This window comes from Dasypus novemcinctus, chromosome 2, assembly GCF_030445035.2.
Source record: "Dasypus novemcinctus isolate mDasNov1 chromosome 2, mDasNov1.1.hap2, whole genome shotgun sequence".
NCBI classification, from domain to species: Eukaryota; Metazoa; Chordata; class Mammalia; order Cingulata; family Dasypodidae; genus Dasypus; species Dasypus novemcinctus.
Window position 1 is genome coordinate 191,150,816 of NC_080674.1, and position 18,167 is coordinate 191,168,982.

Below are 18,167 nucleotides of genomic sequence, written 5' to 3' on the forward strand. Positions count from 1 at the left end.
CTTTTGCAGTCATTCGCAGGCACGCGCCAAGGGGCAAAAACCTTGAGTTGCCTGGTGCACACATTTCAAGCTGAGGTCGAATAAGATGGTACTCAGCTTTCTTGGTTCAGTGCCCATAACTGATTCAACATACCACAAGTGTCCTTTTTGTGGTAAGATTAGTGCCACGTTTTCCATACTTTTGTGCTTTCCGTGGATGATTTTGTCTTTTTCTTTTTTTTTAATACTTTAAAAAAATAAAAAAAGTACTTTAGATTACATTAAAAATATAGGAGATTCCTATATGCCCAACTCCCTACCCCTCCCACACTTTCCCACATTAACAACACCTCTCATTAGTGTGGTACATTTGTTCCAATTGATGAACACATATTGAAACGTGGCCACTAAGTGTGGATTATAGTTTACACTCTGTGCTGCACAATCTTGTAAGTTATGACAAAATATATAATGGCCTGTATGTCATTGCAACATCATTCAGGATAATTCCAGCATCCCAAAAATGCCCCCCATATTTTACCTGTTTTCCCCTCTCCATCTCCTTAGAACCCCCAGTGGCCACTGCCTCCACATCAACGGATGTGTTCTTCAGTTGCTGGAATAACAGTAAGTCTATAGTAGAATAACAGTGAGTCTATAGTAGAATAACAGTAAGTCTGTAGTAGAATAACAGTGAGTCTATAGTAGAATAACAGTGAGTCTATAGTAGAATAACAGTGAGTCTGCTCTAGTCCATCGCTCCTTCCCTAATCCTGAGGATTCTGGGATGGTGATGCCCACTGCACCTCTAATTGAGAGGGAGGGGGCTTAGATCCCATGGGGCAGATGGATGGGACTATCTTACTTAGAGTTGTAGGCTCTCTCTGTTCCTTGGGATGGGCATTGTCCATCATCACCTCCCTGTTAGTTGTCCTCGGTGAGTCCAATGACCTGGAGAGTAAGCATTGCAACTCTTTTGAGACTCAGGGCCCAACTGGCACATGGGCAGCTAGTGGGTGATTTTGCTGTTTAAAATGGCCCCAAAGCATAATACTCAAGTTCTGTCTGACATTTCTAAAATGCCAGAAAGTTGTGCTGCGCCTTAGAGAGAAAATACGTATGCATGATAAGCTTCATTCAGGCATGAATTATAGTGCTAGTGCTATTGACTGTCAGTTCAATTCAGTGAATCAACAGTATATATTAAATAAGCTGTCTTTAAACAGAAACATATATAAAGTAAGATTTTGGGTGACAAAAATGTTGTGACCAGAGGCTAACCCTGAATTCCCCCTAGGAACCATGGTTCAACATTCATTAATTCAGTGTTTGCTGTGACTTTGTAGAACATGGTTACTGTACATGATGAGAATTGACTATACATGACTCTATGGGGGAATTAAGGAATTTTCAGGGTTAGTCTTTTTTTTTTTAATTTGAGAAGTTGTGAGTTTATGAAACAATCATGCATACCATACAGGATTCCTATACATTGCCCCACTGCCAACATCTTACATTGTTGTGAAACATTTGTTACAAGTGATGAAAGAATATCATCCAAATATTTCTTCTGTTTATAGTCCATAGCTTATATCTGGTGTATTATTCCCATAATCCATTCTATTATTACCATCCTATATTACTATTGTATATTTATGATAGTTCACGCGAGAGTGTTCTCATTATTTGTACTGTTAACCACAGCCCATCATGCACCATGGGGTTCACTGTGTTATATGGTCCCCTGCCTTGTACAATCCATCCAGAGAGTATGCTCGCTGGCTCTCAGTTTATCACAGAGTTGTGCTGTCACCAGCTCAGTCCTTTTCAGAAGGTTCATTACTCCAAAAGGAAAAGCCCCACACCCTCTTATACATCCTCGTTATTGACCCTTAGCATTGATATAGTACCTTCTTTGTCATTGCTGTAAAAATAATACAATATTACTGTTAACTATAGTCTATAAAACATTAGTTGTATTTTTCCATGTATCTCCATGTTCTTAACACCTTGTAAGAGAGGACCATTCTTGTGTTTGTATAATCTTAACATTTCCTGCCAGCTCTGGAAGCAAGACCCTTCCACTTGTCCAGCAGGAAGTCCATCTCCCCGACTTAGAGGTTGGAAGCAACTGTGCTGAGGCCACCCTAGAGATGTGGTCAAGCCCTGCAGCCACGCTGCTGGTGGGGACGGGGCCAGTATCTCTTGGGACAGGGCCAAGACTTGGGGCAGCCCTTAGCCTTCCCAGAGCCCGTGGTTCTGAGAATGTTGACTCTGAAGGCCGCCATTCCCGAACTTCACCGGCCACCTGCCTGAGGTCACCCCTGCTGGGTGAGACCCACTAGGACTACTCAGCTCCCCTGGAGCAGGCTGACCGCATACCCCCAGGCATAGGCTTGCCGGGGCCGCAAGCAGAACCCTGATTGAGCTTCCAGCCTTGTACACGTCTCCTTCCCTGTGCAAGGAAGGGGCGTCTGTTGGAAACAATCGGCTGGGGGTTCACAGTCATTAAGTGGAAGGCTGAGAGTGGATGCACCAACATCTCAAAAGAAAAAGGAGAGAGGACCATCGGGAGGGCAGATCCTGCTGCCTTTCCTGGGCTGTGATCTGTCAGGCCATCGGGGCGTCCCGTTCCCTGGCGATGGAAGGTGATGTCCGCTGCGTGTTCTGGCCTGTGCTCTGTCAGCCAGGGACGTGCTGCGCTCCATGGTGAAGGAACGGAAAGGTCCTGTGCATACCCACGTCCAGGGCCCTGAGCCACATACGAAGTTATCTTCGTAGGGCGAGATCAGCTTTTGCCTCAGGTCTAATTTCTGATTTGTAAACAGAGCTTGTAAGGCTAAGAGGCTCCTCGTGTGAATCAGCTCATTAATCTGACTTAACTGAGGAGGAATGCATAGCGCCTCAGCCCCTTTGGTGAGGACGAGCACTTTTTTGGGAAGTGTGAGTCTGTCGGGATGAAGCAACACAGTAATGCGCCCCTCCTTTGGGGAGAGAAGAAGACAGGGCAGCCAGACTGTCTTCCTGCGTCTCCCTCCCTGCCAGCCAGGAGGCTCCGTTAGCACTTACACGGGTGCTGGGAGCGAGAAGCCGCAGGCCCCTTCACAGGGTGAAGTCACGGTGCCTGGGGCTGCAGGACGGACGGTTCCCACACCGGGGGAGGGTGTCACAGGCCAGGAGGCCTGCCAGCAGAGGTGGCATGCGAGCTCCTGGCGTTCTCCATGAAACAGGGACAAGGGGTGGGACAGTGTCGGCTTGTCTTTCAATGGCAGCCAGCAGAAACTGCTGGCGACTCACTTAAGCAGAAGGGAGTTAGAGTTAGAGGCAAGCTTTCCAGCACTGGGGATCAAGGCTGGCCCACAGCAAGATGCATGAGCAGAAGGGTGGCAGTGGGTGCTCAGACTGGACCAGTCTTGTAGTTCTGCTTTGGATGCACATTCTAGAGATGGAGCATTGCCTTGGGCGAGTGGAGCCCACCAGCCCTACCCTGCCTCAGGCGCCTATTTAATATTCCTTCTAGAAGGTTCCCAGGAGGGTGACTGCCCCATGGTGTGAGGTGCCCCCGGGCACATCATTTTTTCAGGGACCCTGTCTCCATCAATAATGTGATTTTAAAATGTCTTAGGAAACTCACTGGCCGGGTCTGGTGATTCCTGATGAAGATTTAGCATAATGGCTAAAGAAGAGGGACTTGCATTTTTACTGTCCAGTATGCGTTTCTGAAGAGTCTTTTTTGTGTCCTGCTACCATCTTTCCCTGCTCAGGTCCAGGAATCTCCTTTTAATGGTCTGTATTATCCAATGTGCTGTTCCTGGCTCATTTCATATTTATGTCTCCCAGGGTGACATATGCCTGTATTTTTTCCTGTGCTACAAGCTCTTTGGCTCTTTTTGCTTCTAATGAAATTCCGTAGATTCTCTTGCTTCTGTAGCTCCCTAATCTTGAATGTTGAATGCTGGTTCTGGCACTTTCCATGACACACCTTTGTCCATCCTGCTGCCTGTATATGTTGTCTTCCATGGCGCTCTCAAAGGCTGCCACTCATGCTTGGTCGACGGCAGCCTCTAATGCAGATCTTACCCAGACTACTCAGGAGAATAGGAATGATCAGACACACGCTTTCTGGTCCTGGTAAATCTGCCACTGGGGTTGCCATCGCATCAATGTGGGCAAGGCCCTTTCCAGCCACGTTTTCCTTGAGTCCTTGGGCCATGATCCCTGCGTTCCTAGCGTGGGATTACTCTCCATGTTGAGTGAGTCCCTGCCTCTGTCATGGCAGTGCCAGCAGGGAGTAGAGGCCAGGACCTGTGGGCACAGCCTTGCTCATGCAAGGGATGCCTGTCCCTCGTTAGGCCCAGCTGAAGACCAGCCTGGGAGAGCATGGTGTCCCCACATGGGCTGGCAGCAACAGAGGACAAGGGTAGAGTGATGACTTTGCAGGTCCTCAAAGGGGCGGGTGCAAACCAGTTCTGGGGGGAGAGCCTGCAGTGGGCGTGGAGCCTGCGAGGTGGGGGGGCCACTGACCTGGGTGCCTGTGAGGGATGCATGGCGCCAAGGACACCTGCTGTCACCCCCCATCTCCCCTGGGCTGACACCCAGGCCCCCAGGTATGGCTCTGGCTCAAGGACCAATAGCCCAGGGTCCTTCCATTAGTCAGGGTTCTCTAGGGAAGCAGAATCAGCAAGAAATATCTGTCAATAGTATGCAATTTTATAAGAGTCTCTCACGTGACCGGGGGGATGCACAAGTCCAGGTTCCGCAGGCAGGCTGCAACCAGGGACTGCTGAAAGTCCAGTGAAGGTTCTTGATGAGTTCTGGGAGATGCTGGCTGTCCAAAGACGAGCTGGGAAATTCTCACTCAATGCTGGAATCACTTCCCCTTTTAAGGCATTCAACTGATTGGACAAAGCATCACTCATTGCTGATGGCAATCTCCCTGATTGATATAGTTGTAATCAGCTATCTGTGATTTACCACTGCAGTAGTCAATGGTGACTGAAGTCCATAAATGCCCTTGTATTACAGTTAGCCCAGTGCTCGCTTGACCAAACAGCTGGCACAACTGCTTGGCCGAGATGACACATTAGCCTAACCATCACAGTTCTGAACTCATTCTGCATCTGATGTGAGTGTGAGCCCCCCAAATCAGTGTGTCAGCACCATTTGGGTAGCTCTGCTCACTCAGTTCCATGAACCAGCCAGCATTCTCCTGGGCACTAGCCCAGGACCCTGGACGACCTCAAGGGCTCCAACCCTGGAGCTCCTTGGAGCATCTGGTGGACCCACCACATAGACTAGAGGTCTAGTACCTGGGTACAGTTCAAGCATGGGGCCCCATCTTAGTTTCCCAGGGCTGCCGTGATGAGGTGCCCCCACTCCGGGAGAGGCATGCAACATGGACCACACAGGTATGTGACTGGTCAGGTAGTGTGAGAGTTTGAATTTGGTAAATCCCACAAAATATTATGTTTTTTAACTAATCCATTCCTCTGTGTGTGTGGCCCTTTGATTACATTAAATTCAGTAAAGGGACCTTTGATTAGATCACTTTAGGGCTTTTGATTAGACTGTGTCAGTGAGGTGTGACTCAGGTTGGATCTCCACCCTCTTGCTGGGTCTTATATAAACTTAGAGAATACAGAGAGTGAGGCACACACACAGAAAAAGGAGCACTGCCGTTTTGACCCAACCATGAGAGACAACTCCAGGTTCTCTCACAGCTGCAGAAAGACAGAGAATCCCCAAGAAGCTCAAGGAGACAAAGTCCAGGGACAGATGCCTGACTGTCCACAGCTGAACTCCAGGAGAAAGTAGAGAGGGACTGGCAGACCCGCCATCTTGCCTCACCATGTGGCAGCAGCTGACCTTTGGTGAGAAAGAAGCATCTCTGATAATGACTTGATTTGGACATTTTCACAGCTTTGGAACTTTAAGACTTTCTCCTAATAAAATTCTCATTATAAAAGCCAACATATTTCTGATATATTACATTGGCAGCCCTGTGGCAAAATAAGACAGGTTGTGACAAGTCAATGATGAGCTATGAAGCTGCCCGGAGGGAACCTTGAGGGGCCAGAGGTGCAATCTCATTTTTATAGTTTTTAAACTTTTTATTTTGAAATCATTTGAGGCTGACAGTGAAGTTGTAAAATAATAACATAGAGGCTTCCTGTAAGCCCACTCTTGGGGATTGAATTATAAAAGACATGTTCAAGGTTTAAGCCATGTCCCTGTGGGTGTGCAAATAGGACCATTTGAAGATTATATTATTTGTCAAGGTAGGCCTAAATTGAACCAGGGTGGACCTAAGTCTGTACAACTGGAGACCTTATAAAGAGAGGATGGACATTGTCAGTAGAAACCAGAAACTGAAAGGATCCAGAGAGGAGAGAAGAGACTGCCATGTGACAGAAGACTCATCACAAAACACTACCGACCCCCATGGGAAAGTGTGACCTTGCCGACATCTTGATCTTGGACTCTAGCCTCCAAACAGTGAGCCAATAAATTCCGGATGCTCAGGCTAACCACTATGTGGTATTTGTCGTAGCAGCCCGAGCTTACTGAGATAGTCTTCACCCACTTCCCCTAACGATAGCATCTTACATCACCACAGAACAATGAGTGAAACCAAGAAATTAACAAGACGTAATCTTCAGACTGTATGTGACATTTTCTAGTTTTCCCACTAAGGTCCTTTGCCTGGTCCAGGATCCCGTCCACTGTCCCACATTGCATTGTGTGGCCTGGTCTCTACTCTTCCTCAGTCTGTGACAGTTGCTCCATCTGTGACCTTGACCCTTTTGAAGAGGACAGGTCAAATTATTTTGTAGAATGTACTTCCATTTGAGTTTGCCTGAGGTTTCCTCATGTTGGGTTGAGTTTATGCCTTTTTTTCAGTGCAAGAAATACCACTGAAGCCACGCTCCCCTTCTCAGAGCATCTTCTCAGGGGCTATGTGATCCCACATTGTCTTGTCTTCTGGGATTCCATAAAGTTACTATTTTTCCCTTTGTAGTTAATAAGTATCGCATGGAGAGATACTTTGAGATTATGCAGACGTTCTGTTTGCCATCATACTTTTGCCTGCTAATTTTAGCATCCTTCCAGGATTCTTATCTGCACCCACCTTGACAGTGGCATTTGCTTGTTTCCATCCTTTCTTCTACTTTTATAATCGGAATTCCACTGTGAGAAAGCACTTCTCCCCCATTTATTTATTAATTAAGTCTTCACTGATAGCAGTATGGGCTTGTGGATATTTGTTTAGTTCTATGGGTTGTTGTCCATTGCTGTCTTTTTTTTTTCCCCTAAAATTGTCCCAGATTTGGCCATGGAGAGTGCCTTCTGTCCTGTTGGGTGCAGTTTTATATGGGGCGGTGAGGAAAGCTCTCACCGAGGAGGGGGCATTCAAGTGAGCTAGCCCTGAAGGAGGGGGGCAGTGTGGTGCAGTGAGAGCTGCTCGTGACCGCCGTCTGCTCCTGGGGAAGCCTGAGTGTGTGAGGTCTGTCACTGGCCTGGAGTTGCCAGTATGCACCTGCACCAGTGTCCAGTGGAGGCTCTGAGGGCCTCGACTTGGCTGTGTGCCATGACCCAGGACCCCTGTATGGGTAGGCTGTAGGGGGTGGAGTATCAGACATCTCCTTGAAGAACTCTGGGGCTCTGACATTGCCTTCCCGTATTGTACCTGGTGGCCCCAGCCCACTGGGCACCTGGTATGGATTGAATTACGTCGGTCCCCTAACTCCCACACAAAAAAATTGTTCAAGCCCTAACCCTTGGTCCTTATTTGGAAATAGGGTCTTTGAAGATGGGGTTAGTAAAATGAGGTCAAACAGGATCAGAGTAGGTTCTAATCCGATATGACTAGAGCCCATTTAAGGAGAGGAAATTTGGGCACAGACCGAGAGGCAGACACGTAACAGAGGCAGAGGTTGAGTTATGCCGCCACCAGCCAAGGAATGCCGTGGATGACCAGGCACCTACCAGAAGCCGGGAGGGAGGGCTGTGGAATGAATTCTTCCCATTAAGGAGGAACATGATAAAAAAAGATTGTTTAGTGTACGGCCCGATGAAGCACATAAAAAATTGAGATTTCCAACATTTGTTTGTAATGAACACTTCTTGTCATTTTTCCTTGTGCTCTAGAAGGCAAATAAAAATTCCAGTCTCCCCCCACTTATGAAAAAAAAAAGAACTAGCACAGTCCTATTGACATCTGGGTTCGGGACGTTTAGCCTCCAGAACTATGAGACAGTACATTTCTGTTATTTATGCCAGCTAGTCTGTGGTCGTTTGTAGCAGCCCTGGCAAACGCAGGCAGTGCCTGGCCCCAAGTTTCCTCCTTGCCCGAGCCCCTGAGCAGCGCTCCGTGATGGTGGGCCTGCCCGAGCCTCCTGTGTGCCAGAGGCAGTGGCTTCTGTCGTCGCCCGCCTTGCTGCTCAGATGCCATCCCTCCTGCTCCCGGCCCCATCCCTCTGGGGGACCCAGGGGCCCTGTGGGCCCCACCCTGGCTCCCGGCCAGGCCACAGAGCCAAGGTCACCCAGGGAGACCCTCATCTGGTTCAGGGCTCGACAGGCTGCGCCTCCTCAGCCCCGAGAACCTGGCTTTTCTAGCCCTGTCCCTTCCCACGAAATCAACCAGAGGAGGACCTTCATCGGATGGCGTGGCCTGATTTTCCTCTTGGGGAGTCTGGACAGGAAAGGGCAGCAAGTGGCCGAGGGCTCTGGCAGAGCTGCCCTGGAGCGGCAGCTGGGCAGGCGGGCAGCGGCCGGATGGCAGTCAGCCTGCCCTGGATACGGTGGCTGCAGAGCTCCGAGCAGGAAAGCCGGCCGTGGGGGAAACCATCGCTGGGCAGGGCGCCAGGCTCTCTGTGCACGAAACCTGAGATGCCCGAGAGGGGCTCGAGGTCCAGGGGACAGAGAGTGCGCTGGCTGGGAAAACGTCCAGACCTGGGCGTCCCGGGGACACGACGGCACGGAGGACACGTGCCCCCTGAGACTCACTGTCACCCTCTTGCCACCTCATTCCACCTCCGGGGAAACTGAGGCTTTGGGAGAGGAATGGCTGACCCCTGCTCCATGGTGGAGGGGCAGGGATTTCTCCTTTGGGGCTGAGGTGCCTGCCCCTGCCTCTGAGGGGCTGCTCATTAGGCAGCCGTGGCCCCTCTGTTGACCCAGTGCATCTTCCCACCCTGCATGAATGTGGCCCAGCAGCCCTGAGGTGACGCCCACCGCCCTGCTCCCACCCTGGCCAGACACACCTTAAGGGGAGTCCAGGTTGAGGGCGAGGCAGCAGAGGCTTCCTGCAGTGAGGTGTGTGTGTGGGGGGGCTGGTTGTCCCCTCATTAGACTTTCATCCCCTAACCAGGCCCCTGGACGGTGTGAGCCCTCAAGGACAGTGTCTCCGCCTCTGACCACCTGGAGATCTTGGAGGATCCCGTGCAGGAGGGGGAGCAAGCACTGCGCCTCGTGCCCCTGGACCAGGGCTCCCTGCAAGCTGCCCTGTCCTGAAACGGCTACTGCCTATCTAGGATCACCTCCCTCGTCTTCCAGAAGCAGCATCGGTGCAGACTCAGGGTTGCCCAGAGAACGCCAGGGCACTATGGGGTGTGGGCCTCCTAGCCGGCCCCTGCGAGCAGAGCCAGCCTCTCTTCACGGGTAGAGGCCACTGGCTTGGAGCCAGCACCCGAGCATGGGCTCCTGCTGATCCCCAGGTGCTGCAGAGAAGCGCTGGACTGGGTGGAAGGTAGAGTCCACCCTTGCAGGAGGGCCCACCCCAGTTCCCTGCTGTGTGTCCCAGGAGCAAGAGTCTTCCCTTCACAAGGAGAGGGCGGCAGGAGTCCCTTGTGGTCAGCCCCAGGCATGCTCAGGCTTTGCCGGAGTCCCAGCCTGTCAACCTGCCTGATTTCTGGCCCAGTGGGGAGTGGTCCAGGCAGGAACCTGCTAAGAACCCCTTCCCACCGCCATCGAGGAACGTGCCCTGAGCAGGCAGCCCGGCTCAGCTTTGTCGTTCTGGCTCAGGGACCACCCGGCAGCCCGGCCTCGGCTGGTTCTGATTCTCTGTGCGGATGGTCTGATACATCCTTGAGGACGAGTCTGGCGCTGGGGTCTTGTGAGTGGATGCATTAGCAGTTTCCTCTTGCAGCGTCTGAGCAGGCAGTGCTGCAGTGAGCCTGTAGTGAATGCTAAGCAGTGGTCCTGGGGTTACCAGGCCCTTAGCTTCTAGGGTAGGACTCAGAAGGCTCTGTCTTCTCACCAGGACACGTTTCCTGGGGAGAGTCGGACACGGGTGTGGATGGAGTGTTTGCAGGTCTTGAGCTCTGTGGCTGCTTGTGAATGGGACGGCGCTGGCTTCAAGGTCCCTGCCATCGTGGTGTTGCTTATGGGGGGGATTTAGCACCCTTGTAATCTTCCTTAGCACCCCAAATAATACACTTTCCATCACTGCTCCTCGACAATGGCTCCCACCACCCCAGCCCCCTGGCCCAGCTGTGCGTGTTCTGTCTGGCCCAGGCTGGGGGTGGTGGGGCTCAGACATGCCGGCCTCCAGGACCAGCGTCAAAGGGGAGAAGGAAATGCAACACGTCCAGACCCTTAGGGCAGGAGGGAGGCTGGCGGGGGGGAGCCTGCGCCCAAGGAGTTGGCTTCCCGCTGGGTTGTGTGCTGCTGCGGCCCGTTGCCGTTCCAGGGAAGAGTCTGCAGGCAGGACCTCAGACGAAGAACTTAGACCTTCGTCTGCGAGCTCTCCTCTACCGCACGGCTCAAGGCCACAGTCTGCTGTGGTCCAGCTGGTGAGAAGTGGGAGCCCAGAAAGGAAAATGCCACTTTTTGATATCCTGGCAAATGTTCCTGCAGCAAGAGTCATTTTTCTTTTCTGAGTGGAGAGTGCCCTGTTATTTATGTGAATGTTAATTTGCGACTGGGGACATTCTCCGACGCTGTCTTTGTGCTGAGCGAGACCTGGGAAATGTCAGGAGGAGCATCTGGCAGGGATGCGTGTCAGTTCCCGTGATGGATGAGCGGGCCTGTCGTTGCGCCCATTTCCTGAGCGCCCTCCCTGGTGCAGGCGCAGCCAGGGGCCCTTGGGAAGGGAGACAGCCTGCAGGGGGCCGAGGGCTGGACATGGCAGACTTCCCCAGGCTACTTCAGCCACCCCCCGGGACTCACCCCGCGCTGGCCAATGGCACAGGAGGGCTGACTGACCAGCTCAGAACACAGGCCCCGAGAAGCCCTCTTGTCGACATCTTATTTATCCCATTTTTCTCCCGTCTTTCTCTCCCTTGCTCCTCTTCCATGACCCTCTCTTCAAAGAAATTGTCCGTTTTGATAAATGTCTTTTGTAAAGATTTCCAGAGAGGTAACACAAAAGCAAATCTCACTTCCAAGCTTAGCACTGTTTATTTTTTTAAACACATATTCCCAGACCAACTCTTATTTCATGATAAAGAATAGTGATAGTGATATTTTTGTAGCAAAAGCAAAGGAGGAACTACAATAATGCTAAAAGTATAAAAGGAATATGGGGTTTGATTTTGAGATAGAATATGATTAAGTGAGTTTTTTTTTTTCCTCTTCTTCGCTTTCTTCGTTAACAAGGAGACCTTGATTGTGTCATTTAACTAATCTGTGCTCATCTGTATGTCTTTCTGGACACTGAAGGAACAATTGATTTTGTTTTGGGCATTAGATGAGATAAAAGTGCCTGGACAGAACTGTTTTTTGGAGTAAATGCTTCTATAACTTGCTGAGCTGCCTTTCGTCTCTTATTTTATTTTTTTTAAGTTTGAATTTAAAAAATGATAATGATAATAGCAGCCTAATTTATCAAGCACTGTGCCAAGTGCTCTACATACGGTATCTCTTAGAAAACAGCAATCTTGTAAACACTCTTACCCTTGTTTTACACTGAAGTCTAGAGAGCCCACCCAGGTAGACAGTGGTGTAGCCAGCCAAGTGACTCTGGAGTCTAGTCTCTTAATTGTAGGCTGCTGTTAGACACAAAGATATATATGATTTTTCATAAGGGGATCATTCTGCAGCTTGCCCTGCCTTCTTCAGGCAATATATGTCTGGACATATTTGTTCTTTAAGTGGTAAATAAATCTTACCTATAAAACTCTTTTGGCCTAGCATAAATTTATAAATATTGCAAAACATTTTTGGAGGGTATAGAGATTTTTTTTAAAAATCTGACCATTTACATTTATTGTTACAACAGTTACCTTTGTTCTGAGCTCTGACATCTTATTTATGTTTTCTGTTTTTATGCTTTCAAGCTGTTTTTCTAGTTTTCCATATTTACTCTATGGTCTGCCTCCTTCTAGCTCTAGTAATTTGGACGGTATATATTATTAATAGTTTTACTGGTTATTGCATGTGTAACTTTAAATAGTATTCTAAAACTTATATTTATCAACATCAGAAACTGTTTTTGCTTTTATGGAAGATTACGAAATTAATGCAATTAAACTTCTTCTTTCCTCCCTCCTCTACCCTTTCTTTCATTTTTGTTGGCTTGTTTGCCCATTTTTGTCCTGACTTACTAAAGTCCAATCATTACTTTTTGTCACATTACATAGTTTTCTCTTCCAGAATATATGGTAAGTGAAGTCTATTTTGTAAACGTAATTATTACGGTAAAAACAGACGCAGCAGTGAATTCTGATACTCTCAACCAGAGATTCTTCCCCATTTGTGGGGACTCAATTTTGAAATCGAGTCTGAGCTGCATGAAAATAGCAGATGAAGAATTGGTGGAGTATGATACAAAGTGGAGCTGAGAAGAGGCTGGAGCTGCAGGGGTGGGGCACAGCCCCTCCACACACCTGCCACTTCCTAACTGTCTTCTGCATAGAAATTGACAAGCTGGTCCTAAAATTCATAAGGAAATTTAAGGGACCCAGAATAGCCAAAACTAAGTGAGAAAGAAGAAAAACTTGGAGGACTAACATTCAGTTTCCAAACTTAACTACCAAAGCTACAGTAATCAAGATTATGTGGTACTGGCATAAGATCGACATATAGATCAGTGGGATAGAATTGAGAGTTCAAAAATAAGCCTTCACATTTATGGTCAGTTGATTTTTGGGGTAGTTTTATTGTGGATACACACACACACGGCATAAAATTTTCATTTTAACCATTTTTAAGTATACAATTCAGTGACATTAATTACGATTATAAATTTACATTGTCATGTTACTATCATTAAGGTCAGTTGATTTTTTCTTTTTTAGGAGGTACTGGGGATTGAACCCAGGATCTGTGCATGTGAAGCAGGTGCTCAACCACTGAGCTACACCCACTCCCCTGGTCAAGTGAATTTTGACAAGGATGCCAAGATAATTCAATGGGGAAAGAATTATCTTTTCAATAAATGGTACTGGGTCAACTGGATAGCCACATGCAAAAGAATGAAGGTGGACTCTCACTTCATGACCATACCTAAAAATGAACTCAAAATGTATCAAAACCCTGAATAGAAGAGCTAAAACTGTAACTTAGAAGAAAGTATAGGCACAAATCTCCATGACCTTGGATTAGGTATCTTAACTATGTCATAAAAAACACAAACAACAAAAGAAAAATGGATAAGTTGTACGTCACCAAAATGAAAAACCTTTCTGTTCCAATGGATACTGTTGTGAAAGTGAAAAGATAATCTGCAGAATGGAAGAAAATTTTTAAAAAATCCTAGATCTGATTAGGATCTTGTATCCAGAGAATATATAAAGAATTCCTACAACTCAATAATAAAAAGACAAATAACTCTATTTTAAAAATAGGCAAAGGATCTGAGTAGCTCTTTCTCCCAAGATGATATACAAATGGGTCAATAAGTGCATGAAAAGATGCTCCACTTGATTAGCCATCAGGAAATGCAAATCAAAACAATAGTGAGATACTGCTTGCACCGACTAGGATGGCTAATATCAATAAGACAGATAATAATAAGTGCCAGTTGAGGATGAGGACAAAGTGGAATCCTTATACATTGCTGGTAGGAATGTGAAATAGTACAGTAGCTTTGTAAAACGGTCAGGTAGTTCCTCAAAAGATTAAGCACTTACCATATAACCCAGCAACTTCACTCTTAGCTATATACCCAAGAGAAATGTAAACACGTGTCCACCCAAAAACTTGTATGCAAATATTATAGCATCATTATAACCATTATTATAGCAGGATTATTCATAATGGCTCATAAGTAGAAACAGCCCAAGTGTCTATCAGCTGATCATTGGATAAATAAAAATGTGATCAACCCATACAATGGAATATTATTCTGCCATAAAAAGGAGTAAAGTCCAGCCATAAAAAGTCCTGATGTATGCTAGAGTATGGATGATCTTGAAAATACTATGCTAAGTGAAAGCGATTAGTCACAAACAGCCACGTATTTTATAATTCCATTTATATTAAATTTCCAGAATGGGCAAAACTATATATAGAGAAACTAGAGTAGTGGTTGCCTGGGTCTTGGTGGGGATGGGGGAGGAGGAGTTGGGGAGAAGGGGGGCCGGATAGCTAAAGAATATAGGGTTTCTTTTTGCAGTGAAGAAAATGCTCTAAAGCTGCTTGTGGCAATGGTTGCACAACTCTGTGAATATACTAAAAACCATGGAATTGTACACTTTCCATGGTGGTGACTTACATGATATTCGAATTATATCAAATAAAGAGAAAGTTCTTTCCTTTTCCATTCTGTTTTAAACTTTCTGATTAGTCAAGGAGAGTCTCCGTTTGGGGCAAATAGTTCTTTAATGCCTCTCTAAAACTTAGAAATGTCTTCTTTATAACATGGAGGGATCAGAATTCGGTCTCAGAGTCTTCACATTCTGCAGTCTCTTGCTAGAATTTAATAAAATGGGGTATGGGAAAAATCAGGAAGGCAGTGAGCAGAACCCGGAAGTTGGTGACTCCCCGCTTCCACGCAGCCTACACTCCTTCCTCTAGGAGGGCCGTTCTGGGGGGCGCAGGGCGGTGTTTCCTGACCTGCTGGGAAATCTGAGCTAGTCGTTCCATTTCTTTGCATCTTAGATTTCCCTGTAAATGGAGCCACCTGCCTTACAATATTTTAGGGGAGTGAGAATGTACGCTGTGTTTGAAAGCCCCTGGTGGAAACCCTATGGCAGTAGGGACTCAACCCTAGGCCCTCACGGGTGTCACCAAGCCCCTTGGGAATGAATGAAGCGTGGGGGCTGGAGACGCTTGAGACAAGGGCGGTGGCCCAGGCACCGAGGTGCCAGCGCAGCCCAGGGGCAGGTGGGGGAGGCCCTGGGAGCATGGGGATGGGGGGCGGTCCACAGCCCTGGCCCTTCGCAAGCCCTTCCGTGCCAGGAACGGGGCTTGGTCTTCTTCGCGCAGGCAAAGGCCACCCAGCAGAGGTGCGGTCTTCTGGTTTCTAGTTTGTTCTGAATCTTTCTCCTGGAACTCTTCTTGGTCCTCTTAAGAGTATGCGGCGATAAACCGGCACCCAATTCCCAGAGCACCTGGCCCAAGTCCTCGCTTTGCAAACGAGGAAATCGAGGGCTGGGGAGGGGACCGTGCTGACCCGAGATCCGGATTTGAAGCCAGGTCTCCTGGCTTGGCTCCCCCCAGCCCTCTGCTGCCTGCCTCTCCACCCCTTCTACCCTTCCGTGTGGGGGTCCAACTTTCCTTGGCACCCCCAGTTGGCACCAGGCAGGGCGTGTCTGTCGGGGTTCCTTGGTTGCGAGTCTTGGAAACGGGCTCTGGCCAGCTCAGGCATGCAGAGGGCAGGACCAGGAGGGCAAACCTGTCCGAGCTCTGAAGCTCTCAGGCACAGCTCGCCCGGCTCTGGCCCCTGCAGCCCTGGACTGCACACCAGGGGAGGGGCGGCTCCCCAAGATGAGGAGGGAGGGTGTGACAGAGTGAGGACCCTGCCCCAGACGGCAGCGAGAGCGGGAGGCAGAGGTGCGCCCGCAGGGCTCCCCACAGACGGGCTCCCGCAGGGGACGCCGCGGGGGAGGCGCAGGCCACGAGCAGGAGCCGCCCGAGACGCAGGGCACAGGCCCGGCGCCTGACCCCGCGGCGGCCAGCTCCCTGCTGCCGAGGGCAGGGCAGTGGAAAACCAAGATGCTAACACTTCCTCTCTGAGGTCGACCTTTCAGGGAGCTCGTTCTGGTCAGGACGGGGTGGCTCCGATGGAGCTGCCTCTCTCACGCCTGTGACTGAGGAGCAGCGCGGGGTCTGGCCCTCTCCCCATAGGGCTTTCCAGGTTGCCATGCTCTTCCTGCTCCCAGGCAGCTGAGGGGAGGAGAGCACCCGGCCAAAGGGTGCTCCAGAGGGTGCAGGCACCGCCTGTGCCACACGCCTCATTAGACCGAGCGCAGTCCCCATGGCTGAGGGGAGGCTGGGAATGCGGTTCATTGCCCTGGTCCCAACCGACTCTCCTGGTTCATTACCAAAAGGAAGAAGAGGAGAAGGGGGAGTTCTCTCACAGTCAAAAGAGTTCCAGGAGTGGAAATCTTACCAGATGGAAATCTTAGCGCACACATGTGCCCCTCAGCCAATACCTGTGGGGTTCGTGTCTGTGGTATGTGTGGTGGGTGTGTATGTGGTGTGCGCTTCTCTGTGGCATAGGTGTGGTGTGTGTGTGTTGTGTGTTGTGTGTGGTGTGTGCATGGTGTGTGGGGTGTATACTTTGTGTGTCGTGTGTGGTGAGTGTGGTGTGCGTGTGTGTTTACGGGATGCTGGGTGTGCATGTGTCTGGGAGCCAGATTGAGTTTGGAGGGAGCACTGAGCTGACGTGGACCCGTGCTGGCCTCTCCTCCATCACAGCCTGTATCCCTCTTTTTTTGGACCAGTTTTTTTTTTTTTCCTTCTCTTTCTTCTCTTCTTGATTGTCACCACTACAACCTTGACAAACCCTGAGTCTCTGTCCTGGAGGCTGCCAGGTCGAATGACAGACCTTGGTCCCCATCGTCACGTTCTCTGCAGGACCCTGCTGGCGTGGCATAGCCCGTGGCGTCCACGAACGAAGAAAACTGGGGCGTTTCACAGAACGGGGACAGCACACAGACTTGAGGCTTCTATGAAACTCTGACTTAGAGCGTTTCAGTGTTTGGAATACTTTAACCTTCTAAGTGACAAGTAAAATTTATTAAGCCTTTGGATTCTCATAAAATTTTAAGATGTGATAATGGTATTTCCTTTTCATTCATAGACTTTTTTTAAGAACAGTTTTTAGATTTATGGAAAAACTGAGCAGATAATACAGAATTCCCGTATACACCACCCCATCACCACCCGTTTCCCCTACTATTAAATCTTACATTGGTTTGGCCCAATTGTTAGAATCAATTAATTATTAACTCAATCATTGTTCACTGGAGTCCATAGTTTATTCAGATTTCCTTGGTTTTTACCTAATATCCTTTTCCTGTTCCAGGATCCCAGCCAGATTCCCAAATTACATAGTTGTCGTGTCTCCTTGGGCTCCTCCTGGCTGTGGCAGTTTTGAGGAGTGCTGGCATGTTGGAGGGTGACCCTTTATTGGCATTTGCCATGATTGGACTGGGGTCACTGGGTTCTTACACAGTTTTTCTTTTATTTTCCATTTCTAGTGACTGCTTCACCCTCGACCAAAACAGCAAAGGCAAAGGGCATGAAAGAAGGAAGAGGCAGGGCAGGCATCCTATAATTTGCAGAGACCTGAGAAACAGCAACTTTATTTCAGGTCTCCCTCCAGCCCACAGGGGAGAGTCTGGTGGAGTGGTTGGGGGGACAGAGTCACAGACTTCAGGAGCAGTGGTAGGAGTCTTGGACAGAGCTGGGGTCAGGGATGCCAGCCCCTTCGCAGGACACCAGGACTGGACAGACATGTGGCTGGATGGATGGATGGGGCCCCAGCAGATTCCCTCTTGGGAGCACCTTCAGACCAGGAGCTTCAGAGATTTCTTAGTATTTATTTAGTGGGGAGAGGAAACTAAAAATTAATAGGTGAAAGCAGATAAACTTACCACTGGCAGCTGGAAAATCAAAGAAAAATCATATATATATGCAACTTTTTAAGACAGATGGTACCTGGGATGCATACTAAAGAATTTGAAAATTAAGCTATCAAACGAATCTTGCTTGCTTTGTGAGGGACCCCTCACTGAGCATATTGCTGGTCTTGGGGTGGCCATCCATTGGTCTTGATGTGGTCACACTTTGTTTTCAGG

At 48.8% G+C, this 18,167-nt stretch overlaps 1 protein-coding gene across 1 annotated transcript in view; it reads left to right on the plus strand.

The window, feature by feature from the left end:
- Nucleotides 1–18,167, plus strand: part of ADAMTS2 (ADAM metallopeptidase with thrombospondin type 1 motif 2) — a 294,248-nt gene that overhangs the window by 72,361 nt on the left and 203,720 nt on the right. The window lies entirely within an intron of this gene.